We start from the raw sequence: 22,868 nt of genomic DNA, 5'->3' as shown, positions 1-22,868 counted from the left end.
AAAAAAATTGTAGTTAAAATAGATCAAAAATTAATAGTTGTAAAAAAGTTATAATTGTCAGAAACTTACCTGGCCGCGTTCCAGTGACACGTCCTCTCTGATCCTGGGTGCCGCTCTTGTATTCTGTTGCATGGCATTCCCTAGTTACCAGGGAATTTAGGGCTGTATGGTGAATGACAGGGGGAGCAAACCAATAGGAGGCTGGAACATGGGGTCAATCAGTATCATCTTCAGGTTCCACTACTCCATTCAGTATGCTGGCCGCTGATGCTAATGATTTGTCTATTTTGCTTTCCCTAGCATTTCTACTTCGGCTTTTCCTAGATCCTGACCATTTGTCATGTTATCTGCCTCTGATTTTTCCAGCTGATTTAGAATTGACATTACTCTCCTGGTTGTCATCTCATGGCTTGTTTTTCAGTTTTTCCATTATCGCTTGTCTAGCTTCCCATATATCCCTGACTGTGCCCAGTTGGGGCCATCATTTAGGGTGGATTATCCAAGTAGAAAAGGACATTGGCCAGAGTGAGAGAAGCCCTGCACTGATCCCCACCTGATGTGACAATAGGAGTCCGAATATGGCAATGCAGAACAATTTTTTTATTTTTATATTTTTGGAAAGTTGTAAAACATAAAAAAAAAAAAAACATATGTAATGGGTGCCATAGTACTTAAAGTTAGTTTTACCCCACAGCAAACTGTGTAACTGCACTTCAGTCCTATTTATACATATTTAGGAATCAGCTGCCATACCAGATACAGCCTACTGACAGAAATGGCGCAGTTTTGCCTCAGCTGAGATGACCGTGTATATGTATAGTGAAGCCAGGAGAAATAGCTGTTCTATTTCACTGTATTTGCTGTCTTGCACATACCCTTGTTATATTCTTAATATTCAATTTTTTATAGTTTGTGAGTGTTTCAGTCATCTTATTCACACTATAGTATGAAATTATATGATATGACCACATTTTTGTTACTTTTTAGAAAAAAGGGTATTGAGAAGAAGAATGGTGAGGAAATGCACCATATTTGTTACCATTTTTTCGAGTAATATATTGGTGTTCAGTACGTCAGTCATGAGGTAGCATACGGAAGAGGAAACTAAAGTCAATATTTGCGTTCACTATTCTGATAAGTTTTCTTTATATATTCATTCAGAATGTTTAGCTAGCACAATCATGGAAATAAATATTAAAGTAAATACACCACAACATTGATGTAAAATGTGATGTAACCCTTTGGAGTAAACATTTTTTATAGATGAATACTGCCCTATGTGAGGACGGAGCCCACGTAGTTCATCATTAACAGGTTGAAGTACAGGGACTCACACTGAAGCTATTTTAGTCAATGTCACCAATCGATGCCTGTATCATATGTAAATAATTTACTTCTAGAAAACTTTTATTTTGCCTTTCATTCCCGTAAAAGTATGTCACTCTATGAAAGTTCATGGTCCTTTTCATTTAGGTGTATTCTAAACATTAGGATAGGCTCACACATGGAGATTTTCTCCCAAAATGTCAATAGCAAAAGAAAGAGAACAGGCAACACTGAAGTGACAGCAGCACACCAAAAATAATACAAATTAACAATTCTTTATTGTACACATAAAACTTCCTTATATACACCAAAATGAGACTGAGGTGAAATATATTCAAAAAGTATAAATCTTTATTGACACATACAATAAAAACATGTAAAAAAGAAAAAATTATAGGAAATCTGTCATCAGAATCACCCGCACTAAACCTGTTACACAGGCTTGTAGTGCGGGTGATCCTGATTAAAACGCTCCTTACCTGGTTAAAAATGGTTCAGCGCTTCTTAAGATATCTATATTTTTAGTTTTCTGTTATTCCCTGGCTTGCGACTCAGTGGGAGGTGTTATCATCTCGGACTCGGCTACACGTCATTCTAGCTGGGCGGAGCTGCTTGTTCCTTCAGTTTGTGAATAAAAACACCCTTCGTCCCTCCCTTCCTCCCACCCCCGGCTTTTCACTCATGCAGGCCGTCTTCTTACTTCTATAGGGCCGCAGCTCGAGTGAAGCCGGGGGGAGAACGCCGCTTCCGGGTGTATGGAACGCGGCGCATGCGCGGCCCTCCCCACCAGACCGAGAAAAAGGAGTCAGACCACGAGGATAAGTTCATGAATATTCATGAGCCGGGCGGCAGCTCCGCCCAGCTAGAATGACGTGTGGCCGAGTCCCAGATGATAACACCTCCCACTGAGTCCCAAGCCAGGGAATAACAGAAAACTAAAAATATAGATATCTTAAGAATCGCTGAACCATTTTTAACCAGGTAAGGAGCGTTTTAATCAGGATCACCCGCACTACAAGCCCGTGTAACAGGTTTAGTGCGGGTGATTCTGATGACAGATTTCCTTTAAATCCAGAGATGAATGGATCATCTATAGAGGCAGAAAACATGTGGAACATGTAGCATAATCTACAGATAAAACAAAAATCTATTTCAATTGTACTTGTAAAAGCAGAAAAATGATACTACATGGTATAAGCACAACAGAATATGCATCCGGCATACAAACAATGGGGGGTAGATGGCCTGCCAGCATATGTAAGGTCACAAGAACATAAATAAATTATTTAAGTTTTGCTTACACAATATTAACAGATAAGTTTAAGTACACATAGGATAGATAATGGTCATATACCCTGTAAGGAATCTCTCACCTCCTCCCGAAACGCGTGTTTTCGCACTACTGCTCTATCAGGGGGCATGTCTTAATGAAATTGTGGGTAAGTATATATAGGATTAGGCAGCCAATCATATTGCACCTGGATAGATTAAAGGGGTAGTCCAGTGGTGAAAAACTTATCCCCTATCCTAAGGATAGGGGATAAGTTTGAGATCGCGGGGGGTCCGACCGCTGGGGCCCCCTGCGATCTCTCTGTACGGGGCCCCGGCTCTCCGCCGAGATAGCGGGTGTCGACCCCCGCACGAGGCGGCGGCCGACACGCCCCCTCAATACATCTCTATGGCAGAGCCGGAGATTGCCGAAGGTAGCGCTTCGGCTCTGCCATAGAGTTGTATTGAGGGGGCGTGTCGGCCGCCGCCTCGTGCGGAGGTCGACACGCCCCCTTCCAGCGGGCTGTCGGGGCTCCGTACAGGAGATCGCAGGGGGCCCCAGCGGTCGGACCCCCGCGATCTGCAACTTATCCCCTATCCTTAGGATAGGGGATAAGTTGCTCACCACTGAATCACCACTGGACTACTCCTTTAAGCATCATCCTCATCTGTGTATTTTGGGTAGTTAACTGTAACACTGTGGCCTGGTGAGCGTCATCAGTCTGCGCCCAATATGCACATATACATTGCACCCTCTCACATTATTTGACGCATCCTAAGAAGCCGGGAAGTGAATCTGGTCACACGACCCGTAGTAAAGCCGCAGACCATCTCATGATAACGTTGCGGAGATCACGATCATGTGATGCCAGTCATGTGATGTGGATCACAAGCCGGTGCCTGTGCATTCAGGCCTTTATACTGTGCGGAACGAACAAGTGATAGAGAAAAACACCAGTGAATACGTGAGTGAGTATAAGTGAATGCAGAGAGCAAACAGTGAGCGAAAATGAGAACGAAAAAGTGTATAGAAAGACACACTTACCACCACCAATTGGAGGTATCTTTGAAAATAAGGAGTTGAAATAAAAAATAATGAATTAAAAATAATAATAATAAAATAAATAGATAAGGGTAAATGCATAAATACCAGAATAATCAGAGATTTTGGATACTTCAAAGTGACAAACTTAAAAAATAACATATATTGGTGCCTGAACATATTGTGAAAAGATTATTTCCAATAATGTGTGTGTATGACCCAATATATGGGTTTTGAAATTATAAGGTATAAGGTGCAATAATAGGTATACATCTGCATTATAAGGGGTATGGAGTGCAAAGGTATATATATATATATATATATATATATATATATATATTTGTGCAATATAAGACAATATAAAGTAAACCAAATGTGCAAAGTGAAAATATAAATATAAATAAAGTGCATAGTGTGGATTATATATCACCTACCACTCATATAACCTTGTAATGTAAATTTAGACTAATGTGTACATATATAGGAGGTATAGTAATAATATAATAATATTAATATAACAATATGATTGAATAATAAATCCATAACGTGTGTAATGTTGTGTATATAATATATACACAATAAATAATACTGAAGTGCATATTATTAAGGTGCATACGACCCCTTAAAGGGATATTCCGGCGCCTAGACATCTTATCCCCTATCCAAAGGATAGGTTATAAGATGTCTGATCGCGGGAGTCCCGTCACTGGGGACCCCCGTGATCTTGCACGCGGCACCCCGTTTGTAATCAGTCCCCGGAGCGTGTTCGCTCCGGGATTGATTACCGGCGACTACAGGGCGGGCGGCGTGTGACGTCACACCCCCGCCCCCGTGTGATGTCACGCTCTGCCCCTCAATGCAAGCCTACGGGAGGGGGCGTGATAGCTGTCATGTCCCCTTCCATAGGCTTGCATTGAGGGGCGGAGGGTGACATCACACGTGCGGGGGCGTGATGTCACACGCCGCCCGCCCTGTAGTCACTGGTAATCAGTCCCGGGGACTGATTACAAACGGGGTGCCGCGTGCAAGATCACGGGCGGACTCCCCCGATCAGGGATCCTTTGGATAGGGGTTAAGATGTCTAAGCACCGGAGTACCCCTTTAATTGGAGTTGTTCAACCTGTATGTATAGTGTTAAAAATACATATGTGAGATTGGTTCACAAACAAAGTATATGACCAAACATCCAATAAATCCTTTATATAATATACCAATATAACTATAAATACAACATTTCTACATTAAATATTTATGATGCATCATACTAAAATCTTAAAAGTGCGGGGTGTCCAAAGATGAAATTAACCAAATATCCGATGAAGGTCCTCATAGATGATAGGGGCCTAACAGAAAAGAATAAGAATACAGAAAAAGAAAAAAATCTAATTAGTTTGTCCTATAAAACCAGTTAAAATCAATTAAAATCCACACAGTGACTCCATCTCTTGGGTCACAAGACACAAGACCAAGGCATACCTACAAAACTAGTATTGATCCTATTTAGAGATAAGGTGCAAAGCTGGCGTGATCATTTAATCCAAAGGGATATAATGTTTTAAGCCTATGGATCCAGCGAGTCTCCATCTGAGCTAATCGGATTTTCCAATTTCCATCCCGAATGCCCACGAATACATGGTCAATTCCTCTTACCATCAGGCCTGTTGGGTCGCAGTCATGATATGTCTTGAAGTGACGTGGTACAGTAGTAAGTTTGGTCAGATCACTCTTGTCTCTCGCTGCCAGGAAACCCAGGACATGGTCCCTCTTTCTTCTTTTAAGTTTCTTCGTCGTCATGCCCACGTAGACAGACCACATGGGCATGTGGCATGATATATAATTCCTGTAGTATTGCAAGAGATAGTATGTGTTATTCTGAGTCTGAGTTCAAGAATACATCATCTGTGCAGATGTTTAGACACGCAATGCACTTGCCACACGAGTGACATCCCCACCTAGGTTTTTTGACACCAAATAGTCCAGGTTTCTGTTGGCCCTTATAATGACTCCGTACTTATTTGTCCTTCAGATTGGGGGCCCTTCAGAAAGTAGTGGAAGGTGTATCAAGTAGATATAATTTCAAAGTTGGATCCATTAATAGTACTTTCTAATACTTAGACAAAATGTTTTGAACTTTGTGTACCTGATTGTGAAACGACATGATCAGCCTCACCTGATTGTCTTTCAAATTCTTGATCTTTGGTTGCAACAGGCATTCTTGTTTTGCGTGCTTCAACCGGAGGTAAGCCCTCCTGATCCATCGTGCCTGGTATCCATGTTCACGGAAACGGTCCCATAGCTCAACAGCTCGAGCCTCAAATAATTCCCCTGTAGAGCAAATGCATTTAAGACATTGTGGGTGAGAGGATTGCACATGTAATAATGAATATGTAGCGGTGGACTTTCTAAAGAGATCAGACTGTACATTGTCTACAGAAAAAGGACACATCTAAAAAGTCCATATTTGTGCGACCCACCTGGTATGTAAGTTTGATGTTTAAATCATTTTGGTTTAACAAATTCATGAAGGTCTGCAACTCGTTGATGATTCCCTTCCAGATGAAGATGACGTTGTTGATAAACCATGCCAACATTTGAACACTGTCCATGAAAAGAGGGGGGTCAGTTAGAAAAGCCCCTAAGAAAAGATAGTCGTATGCCCCTAAGAAAAGATAGTCGTATGCCCCTAAGAAAAGATAGTCGTATGCCAAAAAAATTGTGTGTAAGGGCAAATCTGAGCAGTTCTAACAAGAACTTACCTCTATTGTCATCCATCTGTGACATCAGTAAAAATGACTGTACAGCTTGAAGTCCATCTTCATGGCGTATCTACGTGTATAAAGACTCAACGTCACACGTGACTATGATCAGATCGGGGTCCAATTGGAGGGATTCCATTCTGCGTAATACATCTGTAGTGTCCTTCAAAAAAGATGGGATAGTCTCGATAATGGGTTGTAGGTTATGGTCTATAAATTTACCGATTGGTTCTCATAGATTGTGTAATCCAGAGACTATCGACCTACCTGGTGGTGTGGTGGCCTGCTTGTGGACTTTGAGGAGGAGATATAATGTGGAAATCATTGGGTTATCGATGATGAGACACGAACGTGGTTTTGCTGTAATTAAGCCTTTGGCAGTTGCCTGCAACAAAATAGAAGATAGATCCTCCTTAAATTTAGAAAGTGGATTAAATTAAATTTTTTTATAGCATTTTTTATCTCCGAGTAGTTTCATAGCCTCTTTCTTATAAAGCACTGTTGGTCATATCACAATGTTGCCCCCCCTATTGGAGGGTTTGATTACAACATTTTCAAGTATCAGCGATGTTGAAGAAGTCGCCTGGGCAGTGACAGAACGCGTGGGATCCTCTGTAGCCCTATCCTTGCCCTATAGCATCATCACTTCAGCTTCTCCATTCAGTCTGGGATGCTTGCTTCCTACACATTGCTCATGATTGCAAGTATTTAATAATGGGAGTGTGGCAATACATTTGGGAATTGGAATTGTAGTTTGTATGCTGCCAGGATATATTTTTGGCAATTATTTATCAGCACTTTATCATTATTTATTCCCTGTATGGTCTTGTTCCTATATGTGCTCATATTCTTTATATAACATGTATTTTCTGTATGGAGCAGATAACCGTTTAACATCTTGAAAGGACGAGTGTCAGTTTCTAGGAGAGGGGGTTCATGGCCCCTCCCTAGGGTTGTGCTTAGGCTCCTAGTGAGCCAATTTTAATTGTTGATTACAGGCATTGCTATTAGAATCACTGCCGCAGAGCACCTGGATGTGGTAGCAGGGAGACCATGTGACGACAAAATTGAAGAGAATAAAGAGATTTATTATGTAATTTTTATTTCATTTAATTTGAATTTGGTGAGCATCGAGCTGGCGGTCCTCCACCAGGCGAGATACCACCTGCTCCAGCCGCGGCCTCTCAGCGCCCCCTTGACTGTGAAAGTGTGAATGTTTCATTTAAGCAGTTATGGTTCATTGTTATCGCTCCAAGCTGTTTTATTGGATTCTTGTGGTAATTCCACAGGAAATATATGACGTTGACGACCATAGGGCCTCAGTCTTGAAAAGATTACATCGATTTTTTTTTAAATTCAAATTTAAGATTTATATTAGATTCCCAAGTTTAACCCCTTAAGGACCAAGGACGTACCGGTACGTCCTTGGTCCTGCTCTCCTGATATAACGCGGGGTTACACAGTAACCCTGCGTCATTTCATGGCGGGCCCGGCGTCATAGTGAAGCCGGGACCCGCCTCTAATAGCGTGCAGCGGCTAAAAGCAAAAGTGAAAGTTGTTGGCTAGGTCAGTCGGGCTGTTCGGGATAGCCACGGCTAATCGCGGCATCCCGAACAGCTTACAGGACAGCGGGAGGGCCCCTACTTGCCTCCTCGCTGTCCGATCGCCGAATGACTGCTCAGTGCCTGAAATCCACGCATGAGCAGTCATGCAGCAGAATCGTTGATTCTCATAAGAAACCAGTGATCAATGATGAAGAACAGTGTGTGCAGTGTTATAGGTCCCTATGGGAGCTATGACACTGCAAAAAAAAAGTGAAAAAAAAAGTGAATAAAGATCATTTAACTTCTCCCCTATTAAAAGTTTGAATCACCCCCCTTTTCCAATAAAAAAAAAACACAGTGTAAATAAAAATAAAAATAAACATATATGGTATCACCGCGTTCGGAAATGTCCGAATTATAAAAATATATCATTAATTAAACCGCTCAGTCAATGGCGTGCGCGCAAAAAAAGTCCAAAGTCCAAAATAGTGCATTTTTGGTCACTTTTTATATCATGAAAAAATGAATAAAATAAATCCAATAAGTCCTATCAATGCAAAAAAAACTTCAGATCACGGCGCAAAAAATGATCCCTCATACTGCCCCATACACGGAAAAATAAAAAAGTTATAGGGGTCAGAAGATGACAATTTTAAACGTATTAATTTTCCTGCATGTAGTTATTTTTTCCAGAAGTCCGACAAAATCAAACCTATATAAGTAGGGTATCATTTTAATTGTATGGACCTACAGAATAAAGATAAGGTGTAATTTTTACCGAAAAATTTACTACGTAGAAACGGAAGCCCCCAAAAGTTACAAAACTGCGTTTTTTTTTTCCAATTTTGTCACACAATTATTTTTTTTTCCGTTTCACCGTAGATTTTTGGGCAAAATGACTGACGTCATTACAAAGTAGAATTGGTGGCGCAAAAAATAAGCCATCATATGGATTTTTAGGTGCAAAATTGAAAGAGTTATGATTTTTTAAAGGCAAGGAGCAAAAAACGAAAATGCAAAAACGGAAAAAACCCCGGTCCTTAAGGGGTTAATGTCCTGGCATTTACTTTGAACTAATACTGTATGACCACAAAACCCAATCTAACAAGGAGTCACATGGCAGCACAATGACAGAGCTTAGAGGTGGCAGCAACCCGACGTGACAATAGGGCCTCAGAATAGAAAAGATTTAAGATGTTTTGTAAAATTTAAATTGAAGATTTTAAATACATGAACATTTTTTAAGTTTAATCTAAGGTGCCAACAGAATAAGGAGACCATATCGTGGCACAATGACACAGCCTGGAGATGGCAGCAGCATGAGGAGACCATAGGGCCTCACAATTCCAAAGATTAAAAAATACATTTTCTAATTTAAATTGAACATTTATGGTAGCTAGTGCCACCACAAAATTTATAGGTAATGTCCCAGCAGCATGAGGAGGCCATATAGTGGCTGAATGACATAGCGTGGATTTGGCGGCAGCATAAAGTGGCTGAATGACACAGCCTGGAGTTGGTGGCAGCATGAGGAGAACATATAGTGGCTTAATGACACAGCCTGGAGGTGGCGGAAGCATGAGGAGACCATATAGTGGCTGAATAACACAGCATGGAGTTGGCAGCAGCATGAGGAGATCATATAGTGGCTGAATGACATAGCATGGAGTTGGCGGCAGCATGAGGAGAACAAATGGTGGCAGAATGAGAAAGCCTGGAGCTGGCATCAGCATGAGGAGAACATATGGTGGCAGAATGAGACAGCCTGGAGGTTGCATCAGGACCTGGAGAACATATGGTGGCAGAATGAGACAGCCTGGAGGTGGAAGTAGTAGCATCAGGAATCCTGAAAGTGAACCGGTGGGTGGCAATAACTGAACCCGGTGATGAAGGTGGGTGAAAAAAAGGAGAACTTGGCATCAGATGTGTGGCATCAGGTGGGTGGCAGGATCAAAATAGTAGCTGAGGCAGGTAGGCAGAAGAAAACGGTCTCTTTTGTAAAAGTGTTAGTGTGCACAAGTAAGTATTGAGGAAATGCATTACGTAAACTTAACTTATAATAATATTTAATAATAAATCAAACAAAGGGAAAGGTGTGCAAAAAACACCATGTGTCACCTGCACCACCAAGTATAGATATGATGCAAAGACCCCTAAAAGGTGGAAGGGAACAACGTATAGTCCATTCTAACCAGTGGGGGTAAAAACTTTCCCTGTAAGACCCTTCTCTCGCCCTATTAATTCCCTTAACTCTCTATTTCCACCTAAAAACCCTGGGAAATGGCAGTGTTTGTAAGGGAAAATAGGGAGAGGTTCCTGTGTGGGGCCGCCAATTTTAGGGCCAGTAACACTTGCCAAGAAGGGAATTAATAATGCGAGAGTAGGGCCTTACACGGGAAGTTTTTTACCCCCACCAGTTACAATGAACCATATGTTGTTCCCTGTCTTTGCACACCTTTCCTTTTGTTTGATTTCAAAAAAATTTGGAGTACATTTATTTTATCCTAAGAAAAGTTAAGTTTTAGCTAACTCACATCCTCAATACTTACTTGTGGTCTGATGGTAAGCAATGTCTGTAACTGGGGAGAAGGTCAGTATCACCACATTTTTTGTGGACAGATGAGTTCTCCTTGGGGTTACTATGGCCCCCACCGCACTAAACACCCATTCTGATGGCACACTACTGGCCGGGTAGGACAGCTTTTCCAGGTCAAACTCTGCTAGTTGCAAACACAAATCAAGTTTGGCTGCATAGAAGTCCAGCAGTTCTTGAAGGTGTGTTGGCATGGTCCTGTCAAGGTATCAGTTTTATAGATGTGTTCGGCAACTGTGGCATGCGGAAACAGTGTTATGGAAGGCGTGCTTCTTCTGCGGTGTAGACGAATGGCGGTTCTCTGGCTATGAATAGTATGCAGATGTCCACGGATCAAAGAAAAATGAAAGCTGGCCACTCACCATCTCATGTCTTCAGACTTCTTTATTCAGTAAACTCACAAATCATGCTGGGGAGAGGGACATAGACCAGGTGGTACAGATAGGCAACAAGCTCTGTTTCGCACTGTCCATTGCTTCTTCCGGTCATCAAGCACTTGCGGTGAGTATACTGAGTAAAGAAGTCTGACATGAGATGGTGAAAGGCCGGCTTTTTATTTTTCTTTGATCCGTGTTCATGTCAAGGCATGCAATCATCTGCTGGTTTGGGTCCTGCTCCAGGTCTACCTGCTGCTGATGAGTTGCTTCACTATGCGGGTGAAGAAAGCTACTCATCAGCGACTGTAGACTCAGACTGCTGATGATGTAGCTGGTACTGCTCCTGCCACCCCACCCCTCCCCAGCAGCCATGGCAGTGGAAGGTGAGCGCAAAGGCCCCCCCCCCCCAGTCAGACCTGGATGGACGATGGCCCAGTTAGGCATTGGCCAGCTGACTACATAGGATGTCTCTGTAGTAGGTCAGTTTGTCCTCGCTTTCAATGGGTGTGAAAAAGGCCCCCATTTTGTGCCGATAGCGAGGGTCCAATAAGGTGGAGAGCAAGAAGTGATCCCACTGCCGAATGGTGACATTTCGGCGGTCACTACGCAAGCAAGTGAGCATGCATCATGCCATTTGTGCAAGTGACTCCGAGGGACTCCCTTCCTCCATCTCCACTGCATACTGCCACGGTGTGTCTGGGTCCTGTGTCTCGCCTTCCTCATAACCCTCTAGCTCCTCCTGCTCCTCCTCTCCTGTCAGATGACTAGAAAACCTGCCCTTCTTGCAAAACCTAAACTGTGCTCCACTGTGCCCCTACCCCTCCTCCTCCTTCTCAAGTTCAGCCCCCACAGGGCTCATGCAGGGCCGGTTTTAGGCCATAGGCAAAATCTAAAGTGGGGCCCCAAAAGTCGTAATAGTGCACTAACCAGATTTGCACATTTTTGGTCACTTCAAATACCATAAAAAATATCTAAAAACCAATTGAAAAGTCCCATTAAAACAAAAAAGGGTACCGATAAAAACTACAAATCAAAGCGCAAAAAATGATCCTCATACATCCCCATATACAGAAAAATAAAAGAGTTATAGGGATCAGAATAGTACATTTTTATATTTTTGTATAGGTCCCCCACATTAGGTTGGCAGTATAGTTCCCCCACATTAGGTTGGCAGTATAGTTCCCCCACATTAGGTTGGCAGTAAAGTCCCCCCACATTAGGTTGGCAGTACAGTTGGGAACTGTAGGTGTGCAGTACAGTTCCCCCACATTAGGTGTGCAGTACAGTTCCCCCCGCATTAGGTGTGCAGTACAGTTCCCCCACATTAGGTGTGCAGTTCAGTTCCCCCCACATTAGGTGTGCAGTACAGTTCCCCCCTCATTAGGTGTGCAGTACAGTTCCCCCACATTAGGTGCAGTACAGTTCCCCCCACATTAGGTGCAGTACAGTTCCCCCCACCTTAGGTGCAGTACAGTTCCCCCCAAATTATGTGCAGTACAATTCCCCCCACATTAGGTGCAGTACAGTTCCCCCCACAATAGGTGCAGTATAGTTCCCCCACATTAGGTTCAGTATAGCTCCCCACATTAGGTGCAGTACAGTTCCCCCACATTAGGTGCAGTATAGTTCCCCACATTAGGTGCAGTGCAGTTCCCCCACATTAGATGCAGTACAATTCACCCACATTAGGTGCAGTATAGTTCCCCACATTAGGTGCAGTACAGTTCCCCCACATTAGGTGCAGTACAGTTCCCCCACATTAGGTGCAGTATAGTTCCCCACATTAGGTGCAATATAGTTCCCCACATTAGGTGCAGTATAGCTCCCCCACATTAGGTGCAGTGTAGTTCCCCAACATTAGGTGCAGTATAATTCCCCACATTAGGTCCAGTATAATTCCCTCACATTAGGTGCAGTACTGTTCCCCACATTAGGTGCAGTACAGTTCCCCACATTAGGTGCAGTATAGTTCCCCACATTAGGTGCAGTATAGTTCCCTCCCATTAGGTGCAGTATAGTTCCCCACATTAGATGCAGTATAGTCCCCCACATTAAGTGCAGTATAGTTCCCCACATTAGGTGCAGTATAGTTCCTCCACATTAGGTGCAGTATAGTTACCCACATTAGGTGCACTATAGTTCCCCATATTAGGGGATGTATAGCTCCCCAACATTAGGTGCAGTATAGCTCCCCACATTAGGTTCAGTACAGTACCCCCACATTAGGTGCAGTATAGTTCCCCACATTAAGTGCAGTGCAGTTCCCACACATTAGGTGCAGTACAGTTCCCCCACATTAGGTCCAGTATAGTTCTCCACATTAGGTGCAGTATAGTTCCCCACATTAGGAAGAGAATAGCTCCCCCACATTAGGTGCAGTATAGTTCCCCCACATTAGGTGCAGTATAGTTCCCCCACATTAGGTGCAGTATAGTTACCCACATTAGGTGCAGTATAGTTCCCCCACAGACACACAGCTTTCATCCATATACAGTATATGGCTGGAGGCTGTATGTCTGTGTACTGCCCCACCTCAGTGTGTCCCGAAAAGATTTTTCGGGACATAGGGATGTCCAGAATGTGACAGGGGGGGGGGGGGCCTGCGGGGTGCTCAGTGGTGGCCGTGGACTGCCCCGGGCTTGATTAGGCCCTAGGCAATTGCCTGATCTGCCCGCCCTAATGCCGGCCCTGGGCTCATGTGACCTTGAGATGTAGGCGCCACGTCTCCAGTGCTCTGACCAGCCATCGTTTCCAACATGAGTTGTAGAAGATGAAGCAGTGGAATGACGTGATGTCTTGCAAATGGGGGGAACACTTCAGGAACCGATTGACAACCAGATTGAACACGTGTGCCATGCAGAGCACATGGCTCAGGCTTTCTTGTCGCATTGCAGACAAGATGTTCTTCCCGTTGTTGGTCACCATGGTTCCCATTTCCAGTTTTCGTGGAGTAAGCCATGATTTGATTTCTTTATGAATGACTTTTAGCAGTTTCTCCCCTGTGTGACTCAGTTCGCTAAGGCCAACCAAGTGAAGAACAGCGTGACACTGCCGTGCCTTGCACACATGGTATGCTGGAGGGGCACTGAGACTTGTCCGTTCAGTGGAGGCTGAGGAGATGGTGGAGGATGAGGAGGCGGAGTCGCACACTGTCACAGGACCAATGGCCGGAGAGCGTGGAGGCGGAGGCGACGTGACCTGTCCAAGTTGCTGTTGTGTCTGTGCAGGAACCACATTCAAACAGTGGGCTGTAAAGGACATGTATTGTCCCTGACCGTAGTTACAGCTCCACACGTCAGCGCTGCCATGCACTTTGGTACACACTGACAGGCTCAAGGACTGGCCCACCTTCTGTTCCACAAAATTGTGCAGGGCTGGTACTGCCTTCTTCGGAAAGAAATGACGGCTTGGGACTCTCCACCTCGGCTCGGCACAAGCCATTAGTTCTCTGAAAGGTGCAGAGTCCATCACTTGGGACTGCAGCACCAGCAACTTGGACAGGAGCACATTCATCTTTTGCGCTGCTGGATGAGTGGGCGCATATTGTTGTCTCTTGGACATGGCTTCGCCGATGGATTGCTGGTGGAATGACTAACTCAAAGTAGGAGGAGAGGGAGCATCTGGAGCGACAGAAGATGGGTATGACACACAGCTCCCTTTAGCTGAGGTGGTGGAGCCTTGGCTGGCTGAAACAGGGAACGGCATGCCACTGGGTGATGATGCTGGATGGACCACTAGACTTTCCACTTCTGCCACCATGCTGACTGCCAACCATGCTACCACCTTCAGCTGCTGCCTTTCACAGTATCTAGGCCCTTGAGACTTTAACAGGAACAAAATAGTACACCACTTAAATGTACGTATGTGGTATACAGTACCTATGATGGGTAGGACAATGCGCTTCTGTACGCTTAAAAAAGTATTTGTGTAGAATACCAGCCGGTGAGTACTTTTGCCTGGTCTTTCAAAGTATCTAGACCAGGGGTCGGCAACACCTGGCACCCATGCCACTCATAGCATGCGGGGTGCTTTTGAGTGGCACGCGGGGGTGGCTCCGGTTGGAGAGGCGCTCATTCCGCTAATGGGGATCCAGGACACTTGTCCTGGCTCTCCAGGCGAGCGAGCGCCACTTTAAGCTGTGAGCACATACACAGCTTTAGCCCCCTCTCAGTGTGAGCTGCAGGAACTGCGGCTTCACTGAGAGGAGACCTGTGAACTTTGCCCCCACGCAGTGACGTCACTCATCGGCGCCTGCACTGTAGTGGGAGAAGAACGCAGCCAGCTGGTGCTGCCCAGGAGATTGCTGCTTGGGAAATAGGTGAGTAAATGTTTTTTTTTTTTTTTTATTCATCCTGGCATCATCAGAGCAGGGGAGGCAAGGTGACCGGAGGGGGGAAGGGGGGGATGCAAATTATGATGATGAGGGGAGGAGAGGGGGTGCATATGATGATGATAAGGGGGGGTTCAAATGATGAGGAGGGGGGTTCAAATGATGAGGAGAGGGGGTGCAAATGATGATGAGGATGGGGGTGCAAGTGATGATGACAAGGGGGTGTAAGTGATGATGATGAAGGGGGGTGCAAGTGATGAGGGGGGTGGTGCAAGTGAGGATGGGGGTGCAGGTGATAAGGAGGGGTGCAAGTGATGATGGGGGAGCAAGTGATGGGGTGGTGGTGCAAGTGATGGGGAGGGGGGTGCAAGTGATGGGGGTGCAGGTGACAGGGAGGGGCGTGCAGGTGACAGAGAGGGGGATGCATGGAACGAGGAGGGGGTGCAGGTGTTGGGGGGTGCAGGTGACAGGGAGGGGGATGATGATTTGCATGTAAAGGAGCACTGGCTACCTACACAAAAACCTGCTTGGCTACCTACCTTATTAATTTCCTGGGTACATACCCACCTACTTAGCCACCTGGCTACCTACCTACATAGCTACCTACCTACATAGCAATCTAAGTACCTACCTACATACATAGCTACCCATTTACCAACCTTGCTACCTACCTATGAACTGACCTCCATATCTACTTACCTACCTGCATAGCTACCTACCTACCTACTTATATCCAAGGAAAATTGTAGCTCGCCAAAGTGCAGAATTCAGTGCAGTTTATTCCATTTCAAACAGAGTTACAGAGCAGGCTACTTTTCTTCACCTCATGCTTGACAAAGGCGAAGACAGGCTGCTGAAATGTAGCCTGCTCTGTAACATGGTTTGGAATGGAATAAACTCCACTGAATTCTGCACTTTTTGGGAGTGCACTGGAAAAATGCAGAAACTAAGATTTTTGTCCTGCAGATGCTGCAGTGATGGGTTTTGGCTGGAAGAAGTCGTCATGGTGGTCTGAGCAAGATGGAGAACAGAAGGAAAGAGGATGATGCCTACCACAAAAGACGTGAATTGTGAGTCAGTTAATGTAACTGTGTATATTATTGTGCAACACGACTGGGGTCTGATCCTGGGGTCTGTATTCTGTAAAGGGGGAGGGTATGTATTATGGTGGGGTCTGATTCTGGGGTCTGTATTATGGTGGGTGGTGATTTTGGGGTCTGTATTATGGTGGGTGGTGATTCTGAGGTCTGTATAATGGTGGGTGGTGATTTTGGGGTCTGTATTATGGTGGGGTCTGATTCTGGGGTCTGTATTATGGTGGGGTCTGATTCTGGGGTCTGTATTATGGTGGGGTCTGATTCTGGGGTCTGTATTAGGGTGGGTGGTGATTCTGAGGTCTGTATTATGGTGGGTGGTGATTTTGGGGTCTTTATTATGGTGGGTGGTGATTCTGGGGTCTGTATTATGGTGGGGATTGTATTATGGTGGGGTCTGTATTATGGTGGGTGGTGATTCTGGGGTCTGTATTATTGTGGGGTCTGATTCTGTGGTCTGTATTATGGTGGGTGGTGATTCTGTATTATGGTGGGAGGTGATTATGGGGTCTGTATTATGGAGGTGTCTTATTCTGGGGTCTGTATTATGGTGGAGTCTGATTCTGGGGTCTGTATTATGGTGGAGTCTGATTCTGGGGTCTGTATTATGGTGGGTGGGGATTTTGGGGTCTGTATTATGGTGGGTGGTGATTCTGGGGTCTGATTCTGAAGTCTGTATTATGGTGGGTGGTGATTCTGGGGTCTGTATTATGGTGGGTGGTGATTCTGGGGTCTGTATTATGGTGGGGATTCCGGGGGCTCTATTATGGTGAGGTCTGATTATGGGGTCTGTATTATGGTGGAGTCTGATTCTGGGGTCTGAATTATGGTGGGTGATGATTCTGGGGTCTGTATTATGGTGAGGTCTGATTCTGAGGTCTGTATGATGGTGGGTGGTGATTCTGGGGTCTGTATTATGGTGGGTGGTGATTCTGTGGTCTGTATTTTGGTGGAGTCTGATTCTGGGGTCTGTATTATGGTGAGGTCTGATTCTGGGGTCTGTATTATGGTGGGTGGTGATTTTGGGGTCTGATTCTGGGGTCTGTATTATGGTGGGGATTCTTCGGTCTGTATAATGGTGGGGTTGACACTGAGGACTGTATTATGTAGGGGGATCTGTAGTATACAGGTCTGAGTTAAAATGGTTGTTCTCACTGTAAGGTCCTTACAGGGAGAACAATATATAGGGACAATTCTGGAAAAAAAAACACCCTGTTACAAGCCACACCCACAACAAGCCACACCCATATTGCCGACACACCAAGCGACTTCGAAAAAAATTTGGGCACAGCACTACCAAAAGGTTGCCTACCCCTGATCTAGACCCTTGAGACTTTAACAGAAGCAAAATAGTACACCACTTAGATATATGTATGTGGTATGTAATTATGAGGGGAGGACAATGCGCCACAGTAAGCTTAAAAGAGTATTTGTGTACAACACCAGCTGGTGAGTACTTTTGCCTGGCCTTTCACATTATTTAGGCCCTTGAGACTTTAACAGGAACAAAATAGTACACCACTTAAATTTACGTATGTGGTATGCAGTACTTATTAGGGGAGGACAATGCGCACCAGAACGCTTAAAAAAGTATTTGTGTACAACACCAGCCGGTGAGTACTTTTGCCTGACCTTTCACAGTATCTAGACCCTTGAGACTTTAACAGGAACAAAATAGTACACCACTTAGATGTACGTATGTGGTATGTAGTACTTATGAGAGGAGGACATTGCGCTCCAGTACGCTTAAAAAAGTTATTGGCCCTCATTTACTATTGCAAACCCGACATGTTTTGTTGGGTTGTGGGCCAGATTCTCTCTGCGCCAGATTCTGTTGCAGTGCGCCAGAAATTCTGTCTGCACCAGATTTTGCGCCAGAATTTGCGCCAGAATTGAAAAAGCCCCGACTAACTCTCCATTTTGCTGAGAAAATCTGGAAAAGGGGCATGGCTGCTGAGAAAAGGGGGCATGGTCTCTGAAAAGGGGCGTGTTCCTGACATTTTCACAAAAACACAACATATTTACTAAGGTTTCCACATAAAATGTGGTGGATACATGTGTAAAAAAAGCAAAGTGTAGGGAAAGTGGAAAATGTAGGGAAACCTTAGTAAATACTGTGGAAAATAAATTGTAAGGAATTAAAACCCACAAAGAAACCTACACTCCATTCTTAGTAAATAAGGGCCATTGTGTACAACACAAGCCAGTGAATACTTTTTCCTAGCCTTTCACAGTATCTAGGCCCTTGAGACTTTAACCCTTAACCCCTTAAGGACCCAGCCCAAATATACCTTAAGGACCCGGCCATTTTTTGAACATCTGACCACTGTCACTTCAAGCATTAATAACTCTGGGATGCTTTTACCTTTCATTCTTATTCCGAGATTGTTTTTTCGTGACATATTCTACTTTATGTTAGTGGTAAAATTTTGTCGATACTTGCATCATTTCTTGGTGAAAAATTCCAAAATTTGATGAAAAAATTTAAAATTTTGCATTTTTTTTTACTTTGAAGCTCACTGCTTGTAAGGAAAATGGATATTCCAAATAAATTATACATTGATTCACATATACAATATGTCTACTTTATGTTTGCATCATAAAATTGACGTGTTTTTACTTTTGGAAGACATCAGAGGGCTTCAAAGTTCAGCATCAATTTTCCAATTTTTCACAAAATTTTCAAAATCGGAATTTTTCAGGGACCAGTTCAGTTTTGAAGTGGATTTGAAGGGCCTTCATATTAGAAATACCCCACAAATGACCCCATTATAAAAACTACACCCCTCAAAGTATTCAAAATGACATTCAGTAAGTGTGTTAACCCTTTAGGTGTTTCACAGGAATAGCAGCAAAGTGAAGGAGAAAATTCAAAATCTTCATTTTTTACACTCGCATGTTCTTGTAGACCCAGTTTTTGAATTTTTACAAGGGGTAATAGATGAAAAATCCCCCCAAAATTTGTAACCCAATTTCTCTTGAGTAAGGAAATACCTCATACGTGTATGTCAAGTGTTCGGCGGGTGCACTAGAGGGCTCAGAAGGGAAGGAGCGACAATAGGATTTTGGAGAGGGAATTTTGCTGAAATGGTTTTTGGGGGGCATGTCACATTTAGGAAGCCCCTATGGTGCCAGAACAGCAGAAAACCCCAACATGGCATACCATTTTGGAAACTAGACCCCTCAAGGCACGTAACAAGGGGTCCAGCCTTAACACCCCACAGGTGTTTGACGACTTTTCGTTAAAGTCGGATGTGTAAATTAAAAAAAAAAATTTTTCACTAAAGTGCAGTTTTTCCCCCAAATTTACCATTTTTACAAAGGGTAATGGGAGAAAATGCCCCCCCAAATTTGTAACCCCATCTCTTCTGAGTATGGAAATACCCCATATTAGGACGTAAAATGCTTTGCGGGCAAACTACAATGCTCAGAAGAGAAGGAGTCACATTTGGCTTTTTGAAAGCAACTTTTGCTGAAATGGTTTTTTGGGGGCATGTCGCATTTAGGAAGCCCCTGTGGTGCCAGAACAGCAAAAAATACCAACATGGCATACTATTTTGGAAACTACACCCCTCAAGGAATGTAACAAGGGGTCCGCTGAGACTTAACACCCCACAGGTGTTTGACGACTTTTTGTTAAAGTTGGATGTGTAAATGAAAAAATATTTTTTTTTTTACTAAAATGCAGTTTTTCCCCTAAATTTTACATTTTTACAAGGGGTAATAGGAGAAAATGACCCCCAAAATGTGTAACCCCATTTCTTCTGAGTATGGAAATACCCCATGTTAGGACGTAAAATGCTCTGCTGGCGAACTACAATGCTCAGAAGAGGAGGAGCGCCATTGAGCTTTTGGAAAGAGAATTAGTTTGAAATGGTAGTCAGGGGCCATGTGCGTTTACAAAGCCCCCCGTGGTGCCAGAACAGTGGAACCCCCCACATGTGACCCCATTTTGAAAACTACACCCCTCACAGAATTTAATAAGGGGTGCAGTGAGTATTTACACCCCACAGATCTTTGGAACAGTGGGCTGTGCAAATGAAAAATTTTATTTTTCATTTTTACGGACCACTGTTCCAAAAATCTGTCAGACACCTGTGGGGCGTAAATTCTCAATGTACCCCTTATTACATTACGTGAGGGGTGTAGTTTCCAAAATGGGGTCACATGTGTCGGGGGTCCATTGTTCTGGCACTATGGGGGCTTTGTAAACACATGTGGCCTTCAATTCCGGACAAATTTTCTCTACAAAATCCCAATGGCGCTCCTTCTATTCTGAGCATTGTAGTTCGCCCGCAGAGCACTTTAAATTCACATATGGGGTATGTTCTTACTCAGAAGAGATGGATTTTTGGGGGGCTTTTTTCCTATTTCCCGATGTGAAAATGAAAAATTTAGGGTAACACCAGCATTTTAGTGAAAAAATATAATTTTTTTCATTTTCCCATCCAACTTTAATGAAAATTCGTCAAACACCTGTGGGGTGTTCAGGCTCACTATACCCCTTGTCACGTTCGGTGAGGGGTGTAGTTTCCAAAATGGGGTCACATGTGGGTATTTATTTTTTTTTGCGTTTGTCAGAACCGCTGTAAAATCAGCCACCCCTGTGCAAATCACCAATTTAGGCCTCAAATGTACATCGTGCGCTCTCACTCCTGAGCCTTGTTGTTTGCCCGCAGAGCATTTTACGCCCACATCTGGGGTATTTCTGTACTCAGGAGAAATTGCGCTACAAATTTTGGGGGTCTTTTTTTCCTTTTACCGCTTGTGGAAATAAAAAGTATGGGGCAACACCAGCATGTTAGTGTAAAAAAATAAAACATTTTACACTAACAGGCTGGTGTAGCCCCCAACTTTTCCTTTCCACAAGCGGTAAAAGGAAAAAAAGCCCCCCAAAATTTGTAGTGTAATTTCTCCCGAGTACGGAGATACCCCATATGTGGCCCTAAACTGTTTCCTTGAAATACGACAGGGCTCCGAAGTAAGAGAGCACCATGCCCATTTGAGGACTAAATTAGGGATTGCATAGGGGTGGACATAGTAGTATTCTATGCCAGTGATTCCCAAACAGGATGCCTCCAGCTGTTGCTAAACTCCCAGCATGCCTGGACAGTCAGTGGCTGTCCAGAAATGCTGGGAGTTGTTGTTTTGCAACAGCTGGAGGCTCCGTTTTGGAAACCCTACCGTACAAGACGTTTTAAATTGTTTATTGGGGGGGGGGGGGGAGAGTGTAAGGGGTGTTCAAAACTTCAACTCCCAGCATGTACTGACAGACCGTGCATGCTGGGAGTTGTAGTTTTGCAAAAGCTGGAGGCACACTGGTTGGAAAACCTTCAGTTAGGTTCTGTTACCTAACTCAATATTTTCCAACCAGTGTGCCTCCAGCTGTTGCAAAACTACAACTTCCAGCATGTACTAATCACCGAAGGGCATGCTGGGAGATGTAGTTATGCAATAGCTGGAGGTACCCAACTACAACTCCCAGCATGCCGAGACAGCTGTTTGCTTTCTGGGCATGCTGGGAATTGCAGTTTTGCAACATCTGGAGAGCTACAGTTTTTAGACCACTGCACAGTGATCTCCAAACTGTGGACCTCCAGATGTTGCAAAACTACAACTCCCAGCATGTCCAGACAACAAACAGCTATGTGGGCATGCTAGGAGTTGTAGTTTTGCAACATCTGGAGGGATATAGTTTAGAGACCACTGTATAGTGGTCTCAAACTGCAGCTCTCCAGCTGTTGCAAAACTATATATTCCAGCATGCCCAAACAGCTGTCTGGGCATGCTGGGAGTTGTAGTTTTGCAACATCTGGAGGGCTACAGTTAGAGACCACGGTCTCAGACTGTAGCCCTCCAGATCAACTTACCGGCTTCCGTAGGATCCCGGCAGCCGTCCTCTTCAGAAGCACGTGACGCCGCCCGCCGATCAACGTCGCCGCAGCCTCCGGACGGGTAAGTGGACGTCGGCGCCCGGTCCCCTTCGGTTCCCCGTTCTGCCCTGCCTATTGTGGGTGGGCAGGACGGGGAAACAAAAGTTAAGCCCCCCGCCCCCGGTCTGCTATTGGTCGTCGCCTCTGACGATCAATAGTAGACCAATAGCAGGGATAGGAGGGGTGGCAACCCTGCCACCTCACTCCTATGCCTACAGGGGGATCGTGGGTGTCTTAGACAACCGCGATCCCCTTCTATTCCGGGTCACCGGGTCACAATAGACCCGTATGACCCGGAATCGGCGCAAATCGCAAGTGTGAATTAACTTGCGATTTGCGCCGATCGCCGACGGGGGGGCTGATGACCCCCCTGGGCATTTGCACGGGGTGCCTGTTGATTGATATCAGCAGTCACCCTGGCCCGGTCCCCGCCCGGCGCGCGGCGGGGACCGAAATTCCAACTGGTGTATGGATACGCCCTGGGTCCTTAAGTACCAGGACGTCAAGGCGTATCCATACGCCCTAGGTCCTTAAGTGGTTAAGGACCACTGTTTTTTCAGTTTTTGCACTTTCGTTTTTTCCTCCTCACCTTTTAAAAATCATA

The 22,868-nt window shown here is 44.5% G+C and overlaps 1 long non-coding RNA gene across 1 annotated transcript; it reads right to left on the bottom strand.

Moving 5' to 3' along the window:
* Window positions 1-4,713: 4,713 nt before the first annotated feature.
* LOC130360821 (uncharacterized) lies at window positions 4,714-6,324 on the bottom strand. Its single transcript, XR_008890811.1, has 4 exons — window positions 6,112-6,324; window positions 5,808-5,962; window positions 5,288-5,477; window positions 4,714-4,980 (listed from the first exon to the last, which is right to left on the bottom strand). It is a non-coding gene; the product is annotated as an uncharacterized LOC130360821 (long non-coding RNA).
* Between the last annotated feature and the right edge of the window lie 16,544 nt (window positions 6,325-22,868).

This window comes from Hyla sarda, chromosome 3 (assembly GCF_029499605.1).
Source record: "Hyla sarda isolate aHylSar1 chromosome 3, aHylSar1.hap1, whole genome shotgun sequence".
Taxonomy (NCBI): Eukaryota; Metazoa; Chordata; class Amphibia; order Anura; family Hylidae; genus Hyla; species Hyla sarda.
Note: the sequence above shows the minus strand (reverse complement) of the source record. Positions and strands in the feature narration are given on the sequence as shown.